Source organism: Anopheles stephensi, chromosome 2 (genome assembly GCF_013141755.1).
Source record: "Anopheles stephensi strain Indian chromosome 2, UCI_ANSTEP_V1.0, whole genome shotgun sequence".
NCBI lineage: Eukaryota > Metazoa > Arthropoda > Insecta > Diptera > Culicidae > Anopheles > Anopheles stephensi.
The window spans coordinates 32,456,612-32,476,306 of record NC_050202.1 but is presented as its reverse complement, the minus strand read 5'-3'; the positions used below and the strand labels follow the sequence as shown (position 1 = coordinate 32,476,306).

Here is a 19,695-nt window from a genome sequence, read left to right as displayed (position 1 = left end):
GTTAAGCTTAGAGAACGTTAAAACAATCAAACAATCCACAACTCAAAACCTAAAATCTTCTTCTCATTTGGCTTTATAACCGCGAATGGTCTTCGAATGCTCCCCTTGACTTTATATCTCCCATTGCTGGATATTCAAGCCCTGCGTCCGGAGAGCCGTTCCTGACGGTATTCGATATACGGTGCCTGCCGTGTCAGCCGCTATCACCTCTGCCACCATTCTGTCCCAATAGAGAAGCTTCTTCTTCTTTGGCACTACAACCTCTAAAGGCCTTGGCCGGCCATTTCTGGCAGGCAACCTGGATGAAAATTTCGATCCTCGGTCGTGCCGTGTGAAGACCGTCTCCGTTGTGCATAAATGATATCACGATCGCATACAAATCGATTAGAATAACACCAAAAATTGTACTAATATGTGCCATAACTGTTAACACCAATAATGGCTTAGATAGCACGGAAGAATTCGCCGCTGAAGTTTGTCACTTTTACAAAACCCTTACAGATATGGCTTAAAAAGGAGATATTTGAAATCTTACAACCTTCAATCTTACATCATACAACATCAAGTAAGTTAACTCTTGAGCGAGTTTTTGTTGAAACATGCACACCATCGTCTTAGGAGATCTTGTTGCAAGACAACTTATTTTTGTGTTTTGCTGATTCGCTTTATAGCTCTCTAGTACTTCCTGTACGTTTCACCAAGTGGTACAGTTCACACAAAGAAAAGCATCCGTTTTATACCGAGATCCCCTTTTCTTTTTATTTGCTATAGTTTCCAATTTCACCACGATCACTCAATCCCTAACAGGGAAACGAATAGCACCATAGTTACGAAAACTCTCCAGAGACGCAAGCATGAAAAGGCAACAACAGAACACTTAAACGGACCACCACCATTTCAGAGCGGATACGATCGTCTGAAATACTTCCGCACTGTAACGGTGATCCCTAGCCAGCGTCGAGAGCCTTGGGTACAGCTACGAAACATGCTGACAGTTTCGTATCAGAAGTGATCACAATGCTGCGTACACTGTCGCGCCGATGCTTAGGACCGAGGGCTCCAATCAAATCAGTCAGTGCGAAGATTTCACCACCGGAGGTTGCAGTACGTGATCGTGTGATTTTGCTTTTAAAGATTTGTTAGTTTCATGCAGCAACAATGTTTCTGTTGTATAATTCAGTATTAGAACGCAAACTCGTATTTCTGCTACGTTCGTTGCTTTATACAGGTAGTGCACGGTAACAATTATGTGGTTGTTTGCTGGTAGTTTTTATAACAAAAAGTGAAGAATAGATTACAGTAAGTAAAGTCTTATCAAACAGTGAGCAGTAGAGTGGCTAAACAATATGGAAAAACAAACAAAGACACGAGCTGTTCATCCGCGGGATTTTCGGATATGTAAGATTTCGGTGTAACGTATGTGGTTTTGTGATGGTTGGTAGTTACCGTGTCACTTGAGATTGTACAAATAAGATAGTTTATAGTAATAGATAAACATCTGTATTTATGATCTTCCGTGGGGAAACGAGAGAAGAACTCCTGCTCTTAGTCCGGGTACTGTTGCCCGCGACGCTGTACTTAACGAAAGGATGATCGTGTGCTTCGTTAAGCTGTTTTCTGTCAGGGTTGTATTCAAACACAAGCTAAACCATAGTTTTAAACTAAACTTAATTCTTAACTTATCTAAATGTAGAGAGCAGCAATACGGCCAGGCCGTTCTTTATGAACAAAAAAAAAAAAAAGAGAAAATCCTATTAAGCTAGGCTTTAACTTTTTCCTACTGGAACAGAGTCTTGTTCGCGACACACGCTATGGAACGCTACGCCCATCTCTAATATAGTCATAAGCTAGGCCCATCTCAAGTCCTCGCTCAGGCTAAGCCCTTCACTAGGCATCATATATCAGAAGCGTTCAGGATACAAGATAGTAGCAAAGAGACACTCGATCAGTGTTCCTTCCGTGTAATAAAAAGGGATATTCAAAATGAAAGTACAACAAACCATCCCAATCCCATCCATGCCAGGAAGTTTAATATTTTTTAAAGTGGTTCGGGCTTCCTTTCTTGCAAGATGTGTTCACTAAGGGTAGCTGATATACACTGACTGCAAACCAGCATTCATTAGAACTTCGAATGTTTTCGCCTTTTCGATTGGCTTTAGCAAACTGACTAACGCGTTTGCCTTTTTGATTGGAGTAAGAAGAGGGCCTGTGTTTGATGTGAAGGAATTTAGAAGGGTGAACCATGACCGAACTTGCGTTATTAGTTAGGTGGATTGATTGTCAAGTCTGCGTTAATCTTTCAAAGTAATCTGTAGCATAAAATACATAATTTTACATCTGAATACCCCCAATTAAAGTTCTGTTAATGTGTTGCCGACAATATAATATTCAGAGACAGAAATTATCATTAAAATTTCATTGTGTACAACATGAAAGACTAAGTTGTCTAAGCTCTCCAAAGCCAAATACACATCCACAAAAGTGTAATATAGTGAAGTTTGTTGTTTTCCTTTGCCTTTTTTGCGTTCAGTTGCAACTTACAGCTACTCTTTTTCCCTTCCATTGCCTATCCATACATACGAGGCAGTGTGTACAAAGCGTACCGAAAATTGCTGCATTTCGCGACTATGTCCTTTCCACCCTCAGGACTCAACACCATAGCACTGAAACCACTCCATGGCCTAACCACCAAAAGCATTCCACTTGTTTGGTTTGACACTCTACACGTATCCTCGCCACACACGTCTGTTCGTTGCTGTTCCAGGATCCTAGGGGCACACGACGCTTGTGCGAGAGCCATGTGCACTGCTAGCCTACACAACACCATCCGGCAAAAGGGGGAACTGGAATAAAGAATAAAACAAACACTACCGGCTACTGATCTGCCGCGACTTTTCCCAAGCTCGCCAGACAAGCCCCCTTACCGGTACCAGTAGGAAAGTGGCAGCAATTGTAGCAGCATGCGGAACAAACAACAACCGCAGAGAGGATTCTTTCCACATTTTTACAGCATTACCATAAATGCAATCATAAATTTTAGGCTCACACCTCCCTTCCGCCACACACCACGCGCTCCATCATTCTAACAGCAAAAACGGGGGATGGGAACAACAGAGGTTTTTTTTTTTGCTCATTTCCTGCGGGACAGAAAAACTGTAAACCGGGAGAGTCACTTAGCCGAGAAAGTGTTTCCAAAGAAAAAACCGCAAAACGCGGCGCAGCGCGCACACTTGGCAAATCTGTGATGTTTAAGCTGTGTGACAAATTATGACAAGGACGTGATTTTTATTCCTTCTAATAAATTTCAAACAATCTGTGCCCGTGCCCGGTAAGAAGCGCCGCTGGGGGATTTTTTTTTTTCGGTGACGATGGATACCATTTTCCGTCTTTTGGTTTCACTGCCGGGTTTGGCTTTTCCGGTGGCGGTACAAATTTTGGTCTGCACGCGCGCACCCAATCGCTATGTAAAGCCATCCGCCACCATTTCCACCGTTCCAGGGCGGAGAGCTTTCCACACCACGCCGGTGTTTTTTTTTTTTTTGGTTTTGTTTTAAATGTTACTTAGCCAAAATGTCGAAAGTAAATACGGTCCCCCGTACGCTTCGTACGTACGGGCGGCTGGTGGTGAAGAGTGCCAGCCAAAACAAACAAAAAACTGTCCCACGGGTTGGTGGGAGTTTTTCCACCGAATTTTCCAACCACATCCACATTACTGTACGTCCCCCTTTCGCTTCTTTGCCCGCCCGCTGGTAAGTGAGACGATTTTTATTGAATCGTTGAACGGCGACAACTGGGAAACTGTTGCACATGTGTGCACACACACCCTCATCCCCAGCAGTTCGGGGTGCGGGTGGGTGGCCATGGACGTGAATTGTCACGTGTTCGTGCGGACGCCCTCGTCTGTGGCTACGGCGTGGCATCCTGCATACGATTGTGTGGGTTTTAATTCCATTGCACAACTTTTCTTCCCTGTTCCGTTCGCGGTTACCCTTTGTTTCTTTATTAAAGCAAGTTACCCTTCTTCTTTTTGTTCGCCAATTTGGTTTTTTTGTATATGTTCGAGAAAAGTTCGATCAATACACGTCACCCACCATCCACCACGCACGCTCCTAACCGAAATATTGCATTACGCAAAATAAAGAACCACAAAAAAAACGAATACGCGAGCGGGAAGGTTTCGTTTTCGACATGCATTATTTAACATTCGCTCGGCCGGTAAGGGAAGGCGGCCAGGAGTGTTTTTTTTATGGTTTTGCGACGAGTTGCGACAATGATGCTGCAAGTAATTCAATATGTTATGCTGCTGATTTGTGGTTTTTCGCGAGGATGGCCACCGTTTGTTTTATTTTGCTTCTTTTTTTCGTTTGCGCGGCACGAAATAAGCGCACCATCAATTCCTATCCTCGCGGTCTGATTGATATTGTGGTGATTTTTATTGGATTAACGATTGCAACAAGATGAATGCATTGAAAAAGGGGGGAGGTGGGGTTTTGTTTCTCTTTTTCTGTGCGCATGATGGACTCGATACAACAAAAAAAAACAGAGGCTGGGTGCGAAAATGGTGTACAGTCGTCCAATAGTGCAATATGGTTCCGCGAATCACGACGAAACTGAATTTATGGCGGATTAATGAGAAGAAGATTTATTTTTTGAGAAACAATTGTTTGTCTTTTCGGGAAGGGATTGGGAATTTTCATTAAATGCTGTTCTGATAATCAATATAACTTACTATAGTTTTGAGTTATTGTAAACTTCACCATTTTATCGAATCAATTCATCTAATAATCGAGCCAGGGACACACGCGAATTCGTCGTCTTGTATAATACTTCCACTCATAGGTTATGTTCGTTTGTTTGTCCGTAGAAGTAAAACTAATATATTTTTTTAAAGTTCCATAACATTTCAATTTGATGCACAAATCATATAACCTTGCAACCCTAAATGGGAGCAAATATTTGGTATATCACTTCCCGAAAGCAATTTTCATTCAATCGGTTTGCTAAAACCAAAACAAAAAACGGTTAAAATATGAAATAAAAAAGAACAACATTGATGACCTACTAGCGACCACCATCAGGAAGGAGAAGAAAGTTGTGTTGGTAATTTGGATGTAGTTTTTTAAGAATTGCCACAAAAAAGAACTCGCTTTTTTAAATTTATTCATTATTACGGTCAGATGCCGTATTGTCAGGAACTTGTTTAAGATGAAAAAATAACAACTGGGACAATGTATACTCAGCTAATGCTCATGCGTTACCTAAACACTTTGTAAGAATGAATATTAGAGTAAACAGTTGTGAATTATCTCACTTATTGAATTATTCCAAACGCAATGGTTTTAATGAAGAAAACTAAAACGGACCCCTTATACAACGCTTGTAACCCCTTATACAACGTAATTAAAAAAAATAGTTGTCTTGGGCTTAACTTTCATAATAAAAAATATAAAATAGAGAGCATGTAATACGAATTTGTAATGTAATTTGGTCCAACATTGAAAAAGTTCCTACAGTCTGGCCCTGAGATGAAACGAATGAGACCTAAACGTATATCGAAGGGCAGATTGTAGCCATAAATGTTTTATGATTTTCAGATAAAGCTGAAATTGATACGGAAAACTGAGGCTTTATCATTAAGAAACTTAGTTAGAACAAATCACGAGCTACAAGTTAACACAACTCAAAAGCGGACACATATTACCGGATTCCACACTGCAAAGCTTTTCATGATGGTGCAGCGCATGTGACTATCTCATTTTTATCGTTAGACAATTCCCATGAAGATGTGGACGCCAGCTCACTTCGAAAAGTGAATTGTTCCTTTGGGTAAAAATGAAAAGATTTTTATTTGTGACAGTTGTAAGATATCTTAATTACTTTGAATCAGTTCTAGAGCATCCAGGTGTTAAAATAGTAGATAATAACCTAAACATGATGGTAATTGTTATCCACGTCTCCCATAATGACCAATAATGAGCAATGTCGTACGTTAATATCTTTAGCAAACTATATTTTGGGCGACAAACTATATTTTGGTTTATATTTTGGGGGCAGATTAACCAAGCAGGAAGTCTATCCTCCACCCCACCCCCCCCCCCCCCATACACCACCTCTACCTGCGGTCAACAGATCTCTCCATCAAATCTTTAGCTGATAGGTGTCCCAACTTCCATTCAGCCTAGGTGCTTGATACCCTTCTGTGTTTAGGTCCTTAAAAACTGTTGATTACATTCAGTTGACAGTCTCGTTGTTCGATTCTAAATATCATCGACGTCCTGTTCTAATACGATAATTCAATAATTGCTTAGCAAGTATATATGTTAATTGGCTACGAAGCATGTTTAAAATATCAAAGGTAGGATTGTGCCAAGCGTCCATGACAATGAAAACTCTGATTATTATGTTCATGTGCATCTTAGTAAAAATCTTGCACGTTTTGGTAGCATTTGTTGATAAACGTGTCCCAAAATGTGCTAATATCAGGATCGTTAAAATGGAAACATCGAGTTTTTCCTTAAACATTAACAGTTGCGTTTGCTCCAAAATTTAAAATAATTTTTAAATTTCAAAAGTGTTTAAAAAAGGCGATTGAATTTTTAGACTAAAAAAGTGCGGTTATAGAAACTTTTACATTTGTGTATAACTATGTATAACAAAACTTCTGCCTAATGCATTTGATAATTTGCATCCTATTTAATGAATTTCACGAGCCTGACTGTCACCATTCCTATTGCAACCCCCTCATCCGCAACAGTTCAGCTACCCATCCACTTCCACCATTCCATACAAATCGGTTGAAAATTAAACAATTCGAGCAGCATCCGGCTAGAGAATCAATTTCCACCGATGTAGCTGTAGGTCAGCCCCAGTCCTCTCGGACCAATCGTAAAGTGATGTCAAATGACGACCAAAACAACCAACGCTCACCATTCAGTGATTAACTTCAACGAGCGCCGTGCCCCAAACGGGTATCGCCCATCCGCTAGAGCAAGCAAATCGTAAAATAAGAAAGGCTAAATTGTGGAAATAGTTTCCCCCCGTGCAGCAACTGAGAACCACCGGCCAACATGGGGCGCGTGAAGCGCAAATAACTTTACGCCATGGAGCCGGCCAGGGAAAGGGGGCCGGTAAAGTTGGTCGTAAATTTTGGAAGCGAGAGCTTCGAGTGTTGAAAACTAATTTCGACAAAATTGTCATAAAAATCTGCTGATCCGTTGCAGCTTTCGGTTTCCGGGGGCTGAAAACCAGAGCAGGGAAGGCGACACTTCAGCGCCTCTAGCAATCGCCCTAAGATTGCAACATTCGATGGTGCGTAGCTTCCGCCACGGACGCTGTTCGCATGTCAAAACTTCCACCAAACCCGAAAGAGATTCTTTGGATTCGCGTTGGTCAGTCACGGAATAACCTAGCAGTACTAAAAAAAACTACTAGCACTCGAACGCATTCGAACCAAGAAAAAAGTTCAATTCGAAAGGGCCATAAGAAAATTTGCGAGCAACCGAAAATCGCGAACCCATAAATTATTTCGTGCCCCATTCGGAACAATTTTCGCGTGCGCAAAAAAAAGGGAAAACTTTATTTTATGTCGATAGCGCGTCGATCGTGTAAGTGTCCTTTGCGTGTCCTCCAGGGCAAAGCGGGCCATTGGGCCACAGTCCGTCCATTCGCTTTGTGTTGCCACACAATTCATGCAGAAACGCATTGCGTACGAGCTGTGGGATTGAATGGAAGGCTGCACAAAAAAAAAAGAGTCCCTCCCGAAGCGAGCGAGAGAGTTCAGTAGGTTTTTGGGATATTAAAAATTCGTTCGAACTGGTGGCCGATCCGATGGCAACAGTAGCAACAACCTCGGGAGGCTTTGTCTTATTCGAGTGCGACCCATCCGATGCTGCTGCTATTTGTTCATTCTTCTAACATAATCAGAGAAGAGGACAAAAAAAACCGCCCGACGACAGTAAGTCTGCTCGAATCGAACTCGCCTCCAATACCAGGCAAGAAACGTCTTCCGTTGGCCCTCGGCAGAATGGTAGCAGTCCCGGTCCGAACTTTACAACAATCAATTTATCTCTTCAGCACCCTGATGCACCACCGGCATCTGGGCATGGGGTGGTCCAATCATCGGCCCCAAACTCGACAGGACGTCGACGGTCGGCTCCGTCCGAGTGTAAAAGAAAATTGATGCAAAATCTCCATCCCCGGAACAGCGAAAAGGAGGGAAAGTTCCCCGTTCGAAAATCCCATGTCTCCTTCCGCCCGCCCGCTCTCTCCACTCTCCTGTTGCTGTGTTCGGCACGTCGAAGAATCACGCAGGGGAAAAACTGTCGCCAACGGGCCGACGCTACGTGCCTTGTTTCCGGTTTAACGTGCCCATACTACCACCACACGGCTGTTGTTGGCCTTCCGATGCAGGGCATGCTCTTTTTCCTTTTATTCGAATCATTTTTCAAGCGGAAAATTTGCCATTCTCTTCGACTTTCTTGCGGCGGGTACAAGTGGAAACGGTAAGAAATCCAAAGACAAACGGCCTATGCAAACTCTCCAAGGAGCAAACCGCCGGGACTGTGTCTGTGAGTAAGTTGTGAAGATGATAAAAATTCCAATCATCGGAAGCAGTCCGGTAGCTCGAGGAAGCTATCGAATTGGAGTGCGAGAGAGCGTCCGTTTTCTCTGCTGTAAGAATGTGCGGGGAAATGGACGGGTAGGTCACATATCAGATTTTATGTGTTGCTGCTGCTACATGCTACAATGAAATGAAAGCGGGCAAAAACTCGTCACCAGAACATTCTCCACATTCCGATGGTGGACCTTCCAAAACGTTGGAGTACATTTGCTTATCACCATTCTGGTCCGGTCCGTACGTCAAACATAACTTACCTCTTGTCCTGCCTGCTCGACGCGCCTTATCCTCGATGTGAAAACGCGTGCCGCATTCAAGACCTGGTGCTAGTCAGGACAGACATTGGTCTAGTAGCTATTCTTCGACTAGTGTGCTAAATTTCTACGCTAATCGCGTATCGCTTGTTCCCGAAGCACGTCTATAATTATGTCAAACTACCACGGAAGAATAACTTTGGCCGGAGCTTTGCATCAATCTTTGCTCTTTCTGTCGTGGAAATTGCGGATATTTGACGGTATCGGGTGGGTCACGTCACACTTAGAATTCCTAATTTCGGACATTTTCAATCCACTCAACCCGATGCGGACTCTCGAATCACTAAAAATATAATAAAAAGAAATCGTTAGATAGGATGCAGTAGAGTGCCTCTAGTCCAGTGCTTTAGTATAATAATATTCTACAAATGGATTTTCCTCCTCTTTCAACAGTCTCATAAATAATATCATTCAGCTGTGCGCGTCTGACTTTCCACTCATCCTTTAGTAGATTGATAGGCTTTCAGTGCCAATTTACACGATCAAACGCTGCTGATAAGAAAGTGCAACGCGTGCTGGGGAATTAAAACATTTGCTGTTGATTTATTCCGTTCAATGAATTATCGTCGACCGTGTACAGGCCTGATTCAATGTAATCGCGCTGTTATGATACATTTGGCTTCCAGTTCAAAGGTCTATGAATATGAGGAGTTGGGTTTGAAAATTAAAATATATCAAAGAAAAAAATCAATATTTACTATGAAGATCATCTGAGTTTTTGACTTATTCAGGATTTTTGTAAGTTTCAGTAGAACGGCAGATCTAAATACTTGACAAATCTTATTAAGCCGATCTCACTTATCACACGTCGATAGGTATTACCCGATTCACGGTCGCTTTTCGTCGAACCCATAAATAATACTATCGGTCGGTGGACCAAACCCATCACCCGTCCACCCGTGATAACAACATACGCTGGTGATGGTGTTGGTGGTGTTGTAGAAAGCAGTAGAATAATCTAAATGGTCATTTATCAAACAGCTTCCAGGCGTTAAGAATCGTGCACAATCAGACGAGCGGCAATTTTTTTTAAACTGCCACGCTTGAAATGCGGTGCGCTTTTTGACACATGCACATGCAGACATGGCACGCAAAAATTAACCACAACCACACCGTGCCACAATTCAATGGACGATGAGAAGAGACACCTATTTGTTTAAAAACTCTGTCCACCACCGATTGAGGATTACAAAAGTGTAAACGTAACCTTTTTTTACGAGTGGCATAGTGTCGCGGCATAAGCTCAGGCAGCTTTTATCTAAAACTCCTCCCCGTATCCCTGGTTGCGGATAGCACAAAAATCATAAAAATAATCCTTCCGAGCGCAATAAAAACAAAAAAGAAAACGGAAAAAATGTGTGAAAAATCAATTGCGTAGACCTGCAACCTGCCGGCCAGATCGCTGACCCGACGGGGGAGGGGTCAATGTTCCTGTTGCATTGGGTTTATAATTTATTTGCTAACGCAGCCCAAATCTCGCGCCGACAGCAGGACACGCCGTCACCCCGATAGAGCGATTGAAATGCCGCAGCATTACACTGGGTTGCGCAAAGCAGCGGACACATCCAAATACAGGGCTAGCGATGTGGAGCAAAATTGATGCTCCCTTACCAAACAGGTGTCCCTGTATGAGGGGTGAAAACAAGGACTACAAAAAAAACTAGACCAGTCAGTGTACAGCAACACACATTGTCCATAGAGCCGACCGTGTTGTCACCGCACACCACCACACAACCAGCTGTTGTTGTGTGGTTATCATTTTTTCCCAATATTTCATGATGCTCGCCCCACGCTTTCAACATCCCACACAGATGACCTTTTTCCGTATATCGGGGGATGGAAATGGAAAAAACGGCCTAGCCAAACATCTGCCCGTCGAAGTGCCGTTACCCGGGACACTCCATAGAAAAAGAGGCTTCACGCTTCAATGGTGAGATTCGCGATCCGACCACCCTTAACCTGTCGGTGACCCCTCTCCGATATGTACGATAGAAAGGATGTGCGTTTGTGATTTTTTACTAGATACCTACTCCATACAAAGCCTAACGTGTAAGCAACTCGGTGTGAAAATAGAAATTAGCTTACACGAACAACAAAAATCTGGCCAACTATAAGCACATGACCATAATGCCTCGATCACGCTGCCGTTGCGTTCATCCACCACCACAGATTTATTTACAACATCAACCAGATAAATTTATAGCTGCATCGGCGTACGGTGCATAAAACTGATGGTGGAGAACCAACAAAAAAAAATCCCCCCCACTCCGACCACCAAACGGCGCCGCGAGACGAATAAAATAATCCGCTAACACTCTTCACCACCACCGTGTACGCCCATTGATGGGTGCAGAAATTGGTGTACAAAAAAATGCCATATTCTCGGTCCCACGGAGGATATCAAATATTGTTTGGGAGCAATCGACGCAAAAATAAAGGAACACTGTCCCCTCCCCACAGATTGTGGTGGTCCTATCTGGTCGGGGGGTAAAGATATAGCGCATAACCGAGCGCACGATGTAGGTCAATATTTACTCCACATTCGCTCACTGGACATATCATCCTCAGATTTGGTTTTGTGTGCAGTAGCGTTTCCCTTTATTGCGCCACAGCCACATCACACCTCACCGGACCGGAGTAAAATCGGATAGAGCCGTGTGTGTGTGGTTCTTTCCAGCTGCGCAACCACAAAGCTGTTCACCCTTCCGTTACCTTAGCTTACCACAGCTTTTGAACGGTACAGTGATGCAGAAATATTAAACGACTCCCAAAAAATATAACGGCCGGATAAAAAAATACCCCACCACCACCTCTCCCAAAAACACACCACCCCATTTGGCCACCGATGTGTTTTGCGCCTTATCTGCATTGGGAAAATTGAAAATCTGCAGTGGCAAAACAAAAACCATCACGCAATGAGGGATAATTGGTAGAGGGGGTCCACCAGTTCGGGAGTGGACGATCCCCTTTTTCAGTCGGATTTGGATGGTTGGCCAGTTGGGCGCTGCAGTAAGTCGTAAACAGGTCGCCTTGTCGCCTGTGGTACTCCCCGAAAAGAAGCGAGCGAGCGTCAGGAACGCCATATACATCCGGTGTCTTCCTGGTTTCTTTATGGATGACGGGCAATGAAGTAGTACAGCACGATAAGTCAGGGGCTTGGAGTAGTTAAACTCACACGCTTTTCGACTGTTTTCTCTGTTGGCGCAAAAAAAAAAAAAGAAAAACCCCCCTCCCCATTCCTCAGTTCTCGAGCCTTTGCTTGCGTGTGTTTGCGATCGTCCTTCCTCTTGAATTGCACTCCGTTGGATGCAATTTTAAATTTTGGGTCACCGCAACCAAGAACAAGTACGAAGGTAAAATAAAAGATAAACATTAGTGCTCGATGCAAACAAACCCAAAATTGCGTTTATGCACTCCCGAACTACACTTACACACGCTCGCTTGTTTGGCTTTGTGCGTCATTTCTTTTCTCCCTGCTGCTCGGTCTTGCCAACCAATCTCGCTAACGATGGGGCTGTTCCTTCCGTCCTCCTTCGAGGGCTGATGGTGGTTTTTGCTGCTCGATGATATTCTCCTGTGGGAATCTCTACTCGGGTTTGTGATAATACACGATAAATCTCCCTTCCCAACCAGAATGGTTGGCATTCTTTTCGTTGGCCACACCGTATCCCGGTGTTTCTCAACCAGTGGGACCAGAAACCAAGCCCTCCCGTGGAACGATGCCAACTGCGTACCGAAAGTCGGCTTCCTCAGGGACAAACACCACCAAAGCCTGCATCCACCATCCCATGGGAAGGAGCGCAAGCTTTCGCGCTTTCATCCGCTGCAAGCCTACCGGCCGATCCAACTTTTGACAGCGTTGCACTCTCCCGGGAAAGAAAGTTCCCGGCAAACCGGAAGCCGTACATTTTGTGCAAGTTACGCATTCACAAATCAAATCGGTTGCTTACAGAAGCCGACCGGTCGGTACCGTTCCGTACCGTTTGTATGGTGGTAGCAGATTTACTGCAATTTTATCGTCACCGATCGTTGGGGAGAGATGCATCTAAAGGGTTCATCCTGGAACCACACGGGCACGTCATGGCATGTAAAATGATGGCTAGGCGTGAGGAAGCTGGTCCGGAACAGGAACAACCCAAGGCACGTATCTTCGGTCGGGCTTCCGCCGTACACCGAAACTAGCGACACGGCACACTTTTTACTAACAGCCGCTTTCGTGACCGATACCGATCTTGCGGAGATGCTTCGGCTTTTTAAGGTTAGCTGTGCGTTCGTGTAAGTTTATGGAGTGGATTTAAATAATTACAACGGATGGCTTATGGGATGCTGTAACCGGCCAAGCCATCCGTTGCAGTTGGCACTGCAACACTGGGATTTTGCTCCGTACTTTAGCACATGTTGTAGTAATAAAGAAATTGTCCCCAAACTACAATCGGTGTCTGCCAACGTTGCGAAGGAGATAGTTTATCATTCTCTCCATTTAATGTGAATGTTTACGGATTCAAAAGTAAAGATTGAAATGAAATAAATAAAGGATGACATATTTCCAGGGATTTTTTATTTATCTGACTTTTTAGTTTGAAATGCATTAATGAAAAAGAAATCAAAATCATGAGAAATAGAAAAATTGATCGAAATTTTGATCTTTTAATTGCTCATGCAATTTGCCACCAAGAAAGCATGAATGAATGATCTTTGGGGAAGCCTAACGTCGCTTACTAATGGCTTATATGTAAAGTTAAGCACCTGTGGGAGAATGTTTTCTGATATTTACTGTACAAGAGTGACAAATGCCTAAGTTCCTATGTGATCCTACTTATGCTATATGAAACTAGAAAAAAGGCTTATCAAAACTTGACATACTCACTATCTAACAAACATCAATCTTGGAATCTAGCAAGATTTGGAGTGTTGCTTAGGATGTTTAAAAGATCTTCGTGGTTATTTTGCGACCCGGGCAGCGATATTATCCATGATCGTCACAAGACCATGAATATATTTAGTATGATCGTCACAAATTTTATAGTCCAGAAAAAAGGATTTTATACGATTTGGCCATCTTTAAGAGATAAAGTAAAAAGCGGATTTTAATAACTGTCGGAACAATCTAGCGGCCTTTTCATTAAATTTTCAGATCTGGTAAAATCCTTTTCAAAGCAATACGGCCGTCCTACACGAATAAAAAAATCCTTTTCAATTAGCGTAAAGCCGCTACGCATATATAGTCTGAATACTCTGATGCCCTCTAATTCAATCTTCATGGGTGGTTTTATATGTGTTGTGGTTCGAGACGGGAAGCACACCTATATGGGAATAGTAAACATAGTTTTTTTTGTATAAAAAAAAACATACATAAAAACTAAAAGGTCGAGCCATGCCGTTCTTTATTAATTTAAAAAAAAACTAAAAGGTCACATATATTAACATCTAATGGCTTAGTTCGCAGCCTAATCCAAAGTCGCAGGATTAGCCAAAGTCCCTTTTGACCTCAAATGCTGACAGTTACATTACAGCATTGAGTGGCGGTTATACATACTGGCTGCCTACACAACAATATGTAATTTTGAAGTTTCAATGTTGATTTATACGAAGAGAATGATAACTTTTATCCAGCCCACATTTTTTTGAGGATAGGATGAAAGCGACGAACCTAAACTGAACGATAGACCTGCTCTGCTCTGCTCTGCTCTGTTGACTTCTCCATGTCCTTGACATCTTTCCGTTCCCGACTTGTATTCTCTATTTTTAATTGATTTGTTTCCTCGCTTTTCCTGGTTTTACAAAACCCTTTTCCATCTTTAATGTTTTTTTTTTTGTGTCGCCATGTCCTGATCAGAAACTTGTATGTCTCCTCTCATCCTACAGTTATCCTAGAGCTAATCTTTTTTTTTCAGTTTTGATATAATTTGTAAAGCAGCAATACCGCCAGGTCGTAAGAAAAATATTGTACAGCCTTTGTGGCAAACAATCCAATAGGCAATAACAATAAGTAGTATTTATCGAAACAACACAGTAATTCTCTGTCTGCGGAACGACCTAATAGCACTACAAGGGCTAGGTCATCCGTTGTTATTCTCATGACATGACCACCCCACCGGAGCCTGGCGAGCCTTATAAGCTGCACGATCATCGAGATCATCGTACAGCTCGTAGAGCTCGTCATTATAGCGGCTACTCCATTGACCTTCTATGTATACGGGGCAAAAAATCCTTCTGGGCAGCTTCCTTTCCAAAGCGGCTAAGAGGGTTTAGTCAGTTTTGGACAGAGTCCATATCTCAGAGGCTTATGTGCGTAATGGGACTATACATGTTTTGTTAACACACAGCATCATTGCGCGTAACTCAAATACAATGTTGTTGTCGGTGATTAGTTTTGACCCCAGATAGGTGAACTTTTGGACGACTTCAAAGCTGCGATCACCAATCTGTACATCACCTCTGCTTGGATCAGAGTTTGTTAGCAGGGCCGCTAGTGGTGCCACCATCATTTTGGTTTTCGCCTCGTTAATCTTCAACCCAAGGTTTAGTGCCACGCGCTCAATCCTTTGGTAAGCTTCTGCTACAAAGGAGAGCCTCAAACCAATGATATCTATGGCATCGGCGTATGTCAGGATCTGGATTGACTTATAGAAGATGGACTTTCCACCTCCGAGTCACAGATGGCCCTCTCTAGCGCCAGATTAAAAAGAAGACGTCTTTATTTTGTGGTTTCTTCTTCAACTTCAATTAAGAACTTTATGAATTAGTCTCAACAGAAAAGAGGTAACATCAATCCAAAAAAAATCATCTTTGCTAGATTGGCTCAAAGACATACAGTAATGGACAATAGAATAACACCACTTTTATATCCGATTGTTAAAGCACTGCCTTTGATACTTCTACGAGGTGTAATCAAACCAAAATTTGGCAAAAGCATCCTTGACATCATATTTTTAACACAAAATTTCAAATTTCAAATCACTGAGGAAGAATAAAAACTCACTAAATAAAGTTAAAACATTTTCTCACATAAAAAAAATCTACCTTAACCGAGCAAACCCGGGATAAGGTGCCGTTTTCACGGTTAACTCAATTCCGTGCTATGAACCAGGATTAACTCAGCCTGGATCAGGTTGTCCCCCAGGTTGTCGAATTAGCGAGCAATTATTTACAAAAATGTCAGATAAAACGCCTAAATACCTCCATTTGACATCATTCATGCCATCGACAATCACTTGAACTGTACCCCTGCCACAACGAGCGATTACAGCACCGACAACCGGACCAAAACCGCCACATCCGGGATGGTCTCCTCATGTCCGCACTACACCCACTTGACAAAAATCGAAAAAAGGCATCCACCGCAAACGTGAAAGAAAGCGATGACGGAAATCATGAATGATACACAAACACGCGTAACCGCAATTGAAAGTCGCGGCAGTAAAAATGATGAAACGCATACCCCGGGAATATTATTACACACACAACTCGCCGGCTTGGTTGCGATCGCGTTTATAAATCATTCCCAATCCCCAGCCCGTCACGTGAGGAAACGATCGCCAAGCAGACCGTCGTTAATCCGCTTCCTTCTGATAAGCATCCCTATGAAAATCGTTTCACGAGATGACGCACAGCTAGCACACGAGCTGCGAATCGTGCGAAGAAAGTGCGCAAAGACCAGGTATGCAAAGTATGGCCCTAAAAATGTTCATCCGGTATCCACATTGGAAGTGGGAATTTCACCGCGGGGTGGACAGGCAGGGAATGTAACGGGCGTGCGTAAGTGCGTGTGTGGGTAGGTGGTGGTGCGTACATAATCGGTCTTTCTCTTTCGTGTGTTTTGTCCCCTGCGTGCGACGACCTTGCGATGGTCATTGAGCCGCACGAGCCGCCAAAGATAGCGGGACGGGGACTCTAAAAAAAAGTGTGTCACCATCGGCTTCACGCGACGAACAGCAGTAAGCATAACCGGATGCTTAACAGAAAGTAAAAGTTAACAAGCAGCATTTCGGGGGGCCTTTTGGTGGGACATGAAATAAACATTAGGAACGATAAAGCGGCTAGACCATTCGTCAATAAAAAAAGTTCCACCGAATCGGGCTCGTCCGGGAATTGAACCCGGGACCTCTCGCACCCGAAGCGAGAATCATACCCCTAGACCAACGAGCCGCTTGTAGAGCTCACCACTACACTCCGTAATGGTTGTACCGCCATCTACCGAGAGTAGGTCGCATTAACGCTGCCACATCGCATGGCTTCGATTTTCCGCTATGCAGGAACATTTCCTTTCCCTACAAAATTAGTCGTATGTCGCGGTTAAAAAAAGCTACATCAAATCAGGAATTGGGTAACATCCTAAGAGGTAAAGCGGCAACATCCTATGAAAAGAGTGCTTAATAAGGCCCTAAATGCACAGTAGAGACACATTATCGGGGCAAGGAACCCGAAAACTGTACAAGTCCGGGAATACGGAGTACATCATAAGAACCCCACGATGTACATATAAAGTGCAAAATAGGCTGATCCATGTAATCAATAACCTCAAAACTGTTTCGATTTGCCCTATCTCTACAACGAGATGACCCACTTGCACCACTTTTTCACACCACGCTCGGATAACATCCTTTTGAAGTGCACTTGCCACCGGGGACAAAAAATGTACGGCTGTAAAGATTAATGATGGCACGGGATCCGCCTAAACTGTTGAGCCAGAAAGCGTCGTCCCACCGAGGTTGATTGACCTCGGAAAGTTCTTTGTGGTGTGGCCTTTTTTCCTCTCACTATAGAGTACATTCAATATTCCTAAATGGTAATGCAAAGCGGAAGTGTGTGTTGACCAGTGCCCGCCAGGTTTCGATCGACTGAAAAATGCTCTTGTGTTGTCCCCTCGAGGGACAAGGGACGGATCAACGGGATTGATTATCCGACACAGCTAATCCGTTGATGGGCAAAGGATTGTGCACTATCTCCCTAGGGTAGAAACCCATCGATGGATGGTAAGCCCATTTGCATACGATGGTTGCAGATGTTGGACACTGCCTTGGTAACTCCCAGAGGCCCCACACGTGAGTACATACACACACACGTGCTTTAGGGGAAGCGAAACTTCAAACGAAGTGAACGAACGTCCCCCCCCTCATGCTATTGCACAAGAGCGAGCACTTTTTTGTGAAAAATGTTTTCCCTTTGTACAATCTAAAACACATTTCGCCACTTGGAGTGATACATCAACACCGGCGTTGATTTAACAACAACAAAAAATGAAAATAGGGCAATTATTTTCACACTCGATTAATCCCACGTGGCTGCCACCATCGGCCAACATTGGTTGGGTGGGTGGGCGTTTTGCGCCTAACCGAAATTAATTGGTCTCCGGTGGTAAATCAACAACACACGCCAGCAGCACCACGCATCACTATAAACCATCGGCCGGCAGGCACAACATTGCAAATAATGGCAATTTTCAAGCGACGCACGTGGCAGGAAGGTTTTTGTTGGCCTTCACGCTATAAAAGTTAAGTGCTCAATGGCTGAATGGCCCTTCCATAAACTCCGATGGACGGGCCGGAGATAGCCAAGTGCATAGTGCGTTCGTCATGCGTTGGCGAACGAAAGCGAAAGCATCGATCGAAAGCGCCAACAAACCGCGCGCTTGTGTACGATCAGCAGTGGAGGATTTATCGGACGTTCGTCATAAATTGGACCCCGCACGACAGTGGGAACAAGTCGTCGAACAGAGGCAGGACAGGTGGAAGGGTGGGCTACGGTTGTAACTCTCTCCAAATATCTCAATTTGTCAAACGATTTGCGCCGTGACGCAAAACGGTGTGACACGCGCGACCGCAATGGTGACTGAGCCGGCCAATAACACCTTAAGTGTGTAATGAAGGCAGGCAGGCGGTGCGACATACCTGTCCGCATCAGATTGCGTGACCCATTGCGTGTGCGACACGAGCACACGATCCGGTTCCGGGGGTGGTTTAAATTCATTCGGTCCGTGTCTGCGACAAGCTTTTGGGCCGCTTGCCCAACGAGTCAATCGGTGTACCGTTGGTGACGAATGGTCACGAAGCCGATCCGGCAGCAGCAAAATGTCACCGGCACTCCGATGAGGCGGATGCGAATGATATGCGCGGTCGGTCGTCCTGGTTGCCAAAATCGAGCAGCATCCAGGTGCTGAACGATCTGACCCAAGTGAAACTGGTTCCATGGCGGAGCGTACAAGATTTCGACCGTCGAGGGAAGATTTGGCACCTAATTCGTTGGTACTCGGCGACTGGTTGATCAGATCCGTGAACGTGCCCGGCTTATTTGCGTTTGCTTATTCATTAGTTTTACTTACCGGCCGGTTCCAACACCAACACGACATGGGACAGGTTTTGTTGCATTTGTTTTCTGAATCCTCTGGAAACGGTGCATTACGAAAGCATTCTATAATAGAAGAGGCGTGCGATTAACGATAAGATCACTGAAATGGGTATTTATGATGCCTGCAAATATGGCCACTTGTGAGGAGCAACTTTCGCTGGCTCTTCTTCGTCCGGGAACTAGATGCTTGTGTGGGTGTGTGCATCACTCTGGTTTCTATCTAATTACCCATATTAGGATGAGGACAAAACACGAGTGTATCGTTCTCTGACTGATCGGTCCTGTGGGAACACTCGAGACGTTTGATGGATAGGTGTGACTGTATTGGAATACTGTAGAGGTCCACACAGCAGGCCTTGCTAATTGTCAAATAAGCTAATGACAAGAATAAACTTGCGCCATTTTAAGTTGGTTGCA

At 43.9% G+C, this 19,695-nt stretch overlaps 1 long non-coding RNA gene and 1 other non-coding gene across 3 annotated transcripts; both read right to left on the bottom strand.

Annotated features, from left to right (window-relative positions):
* Positions 1-7,771: 7,771 nt before the first annotated feature.
* Positions 7,772-19,568, bottom strand: LOC118505277. Of its 2 annotated transcripts, none has more exons than XR_004905404.1 (3): positions 19,253-19,568; positions 8,875-9,214; positions 7,772-8,740 (listed from the first exon to the last, which is right to left on the bottom strand). It is a non-coding gene; the product is annotated as an uncharacterized LOC118505277 (long non-coding RNA). The 2 variants fall into 2 exon arrangements; XR_004905405.1 differs by lacking the exon at positions 19,253-19,568 and adding an exon at positions 18,822-18,877.
* On the bottom strand, positions 17,008-17,079 carry Trnap-cgg. Its single transcript has one exon. It is a non-coding gene; the product is annotated as a tRNA-Pro (tRNA).
* Positions 19,569-19,695: the final 127 nt, after the last annotated feature.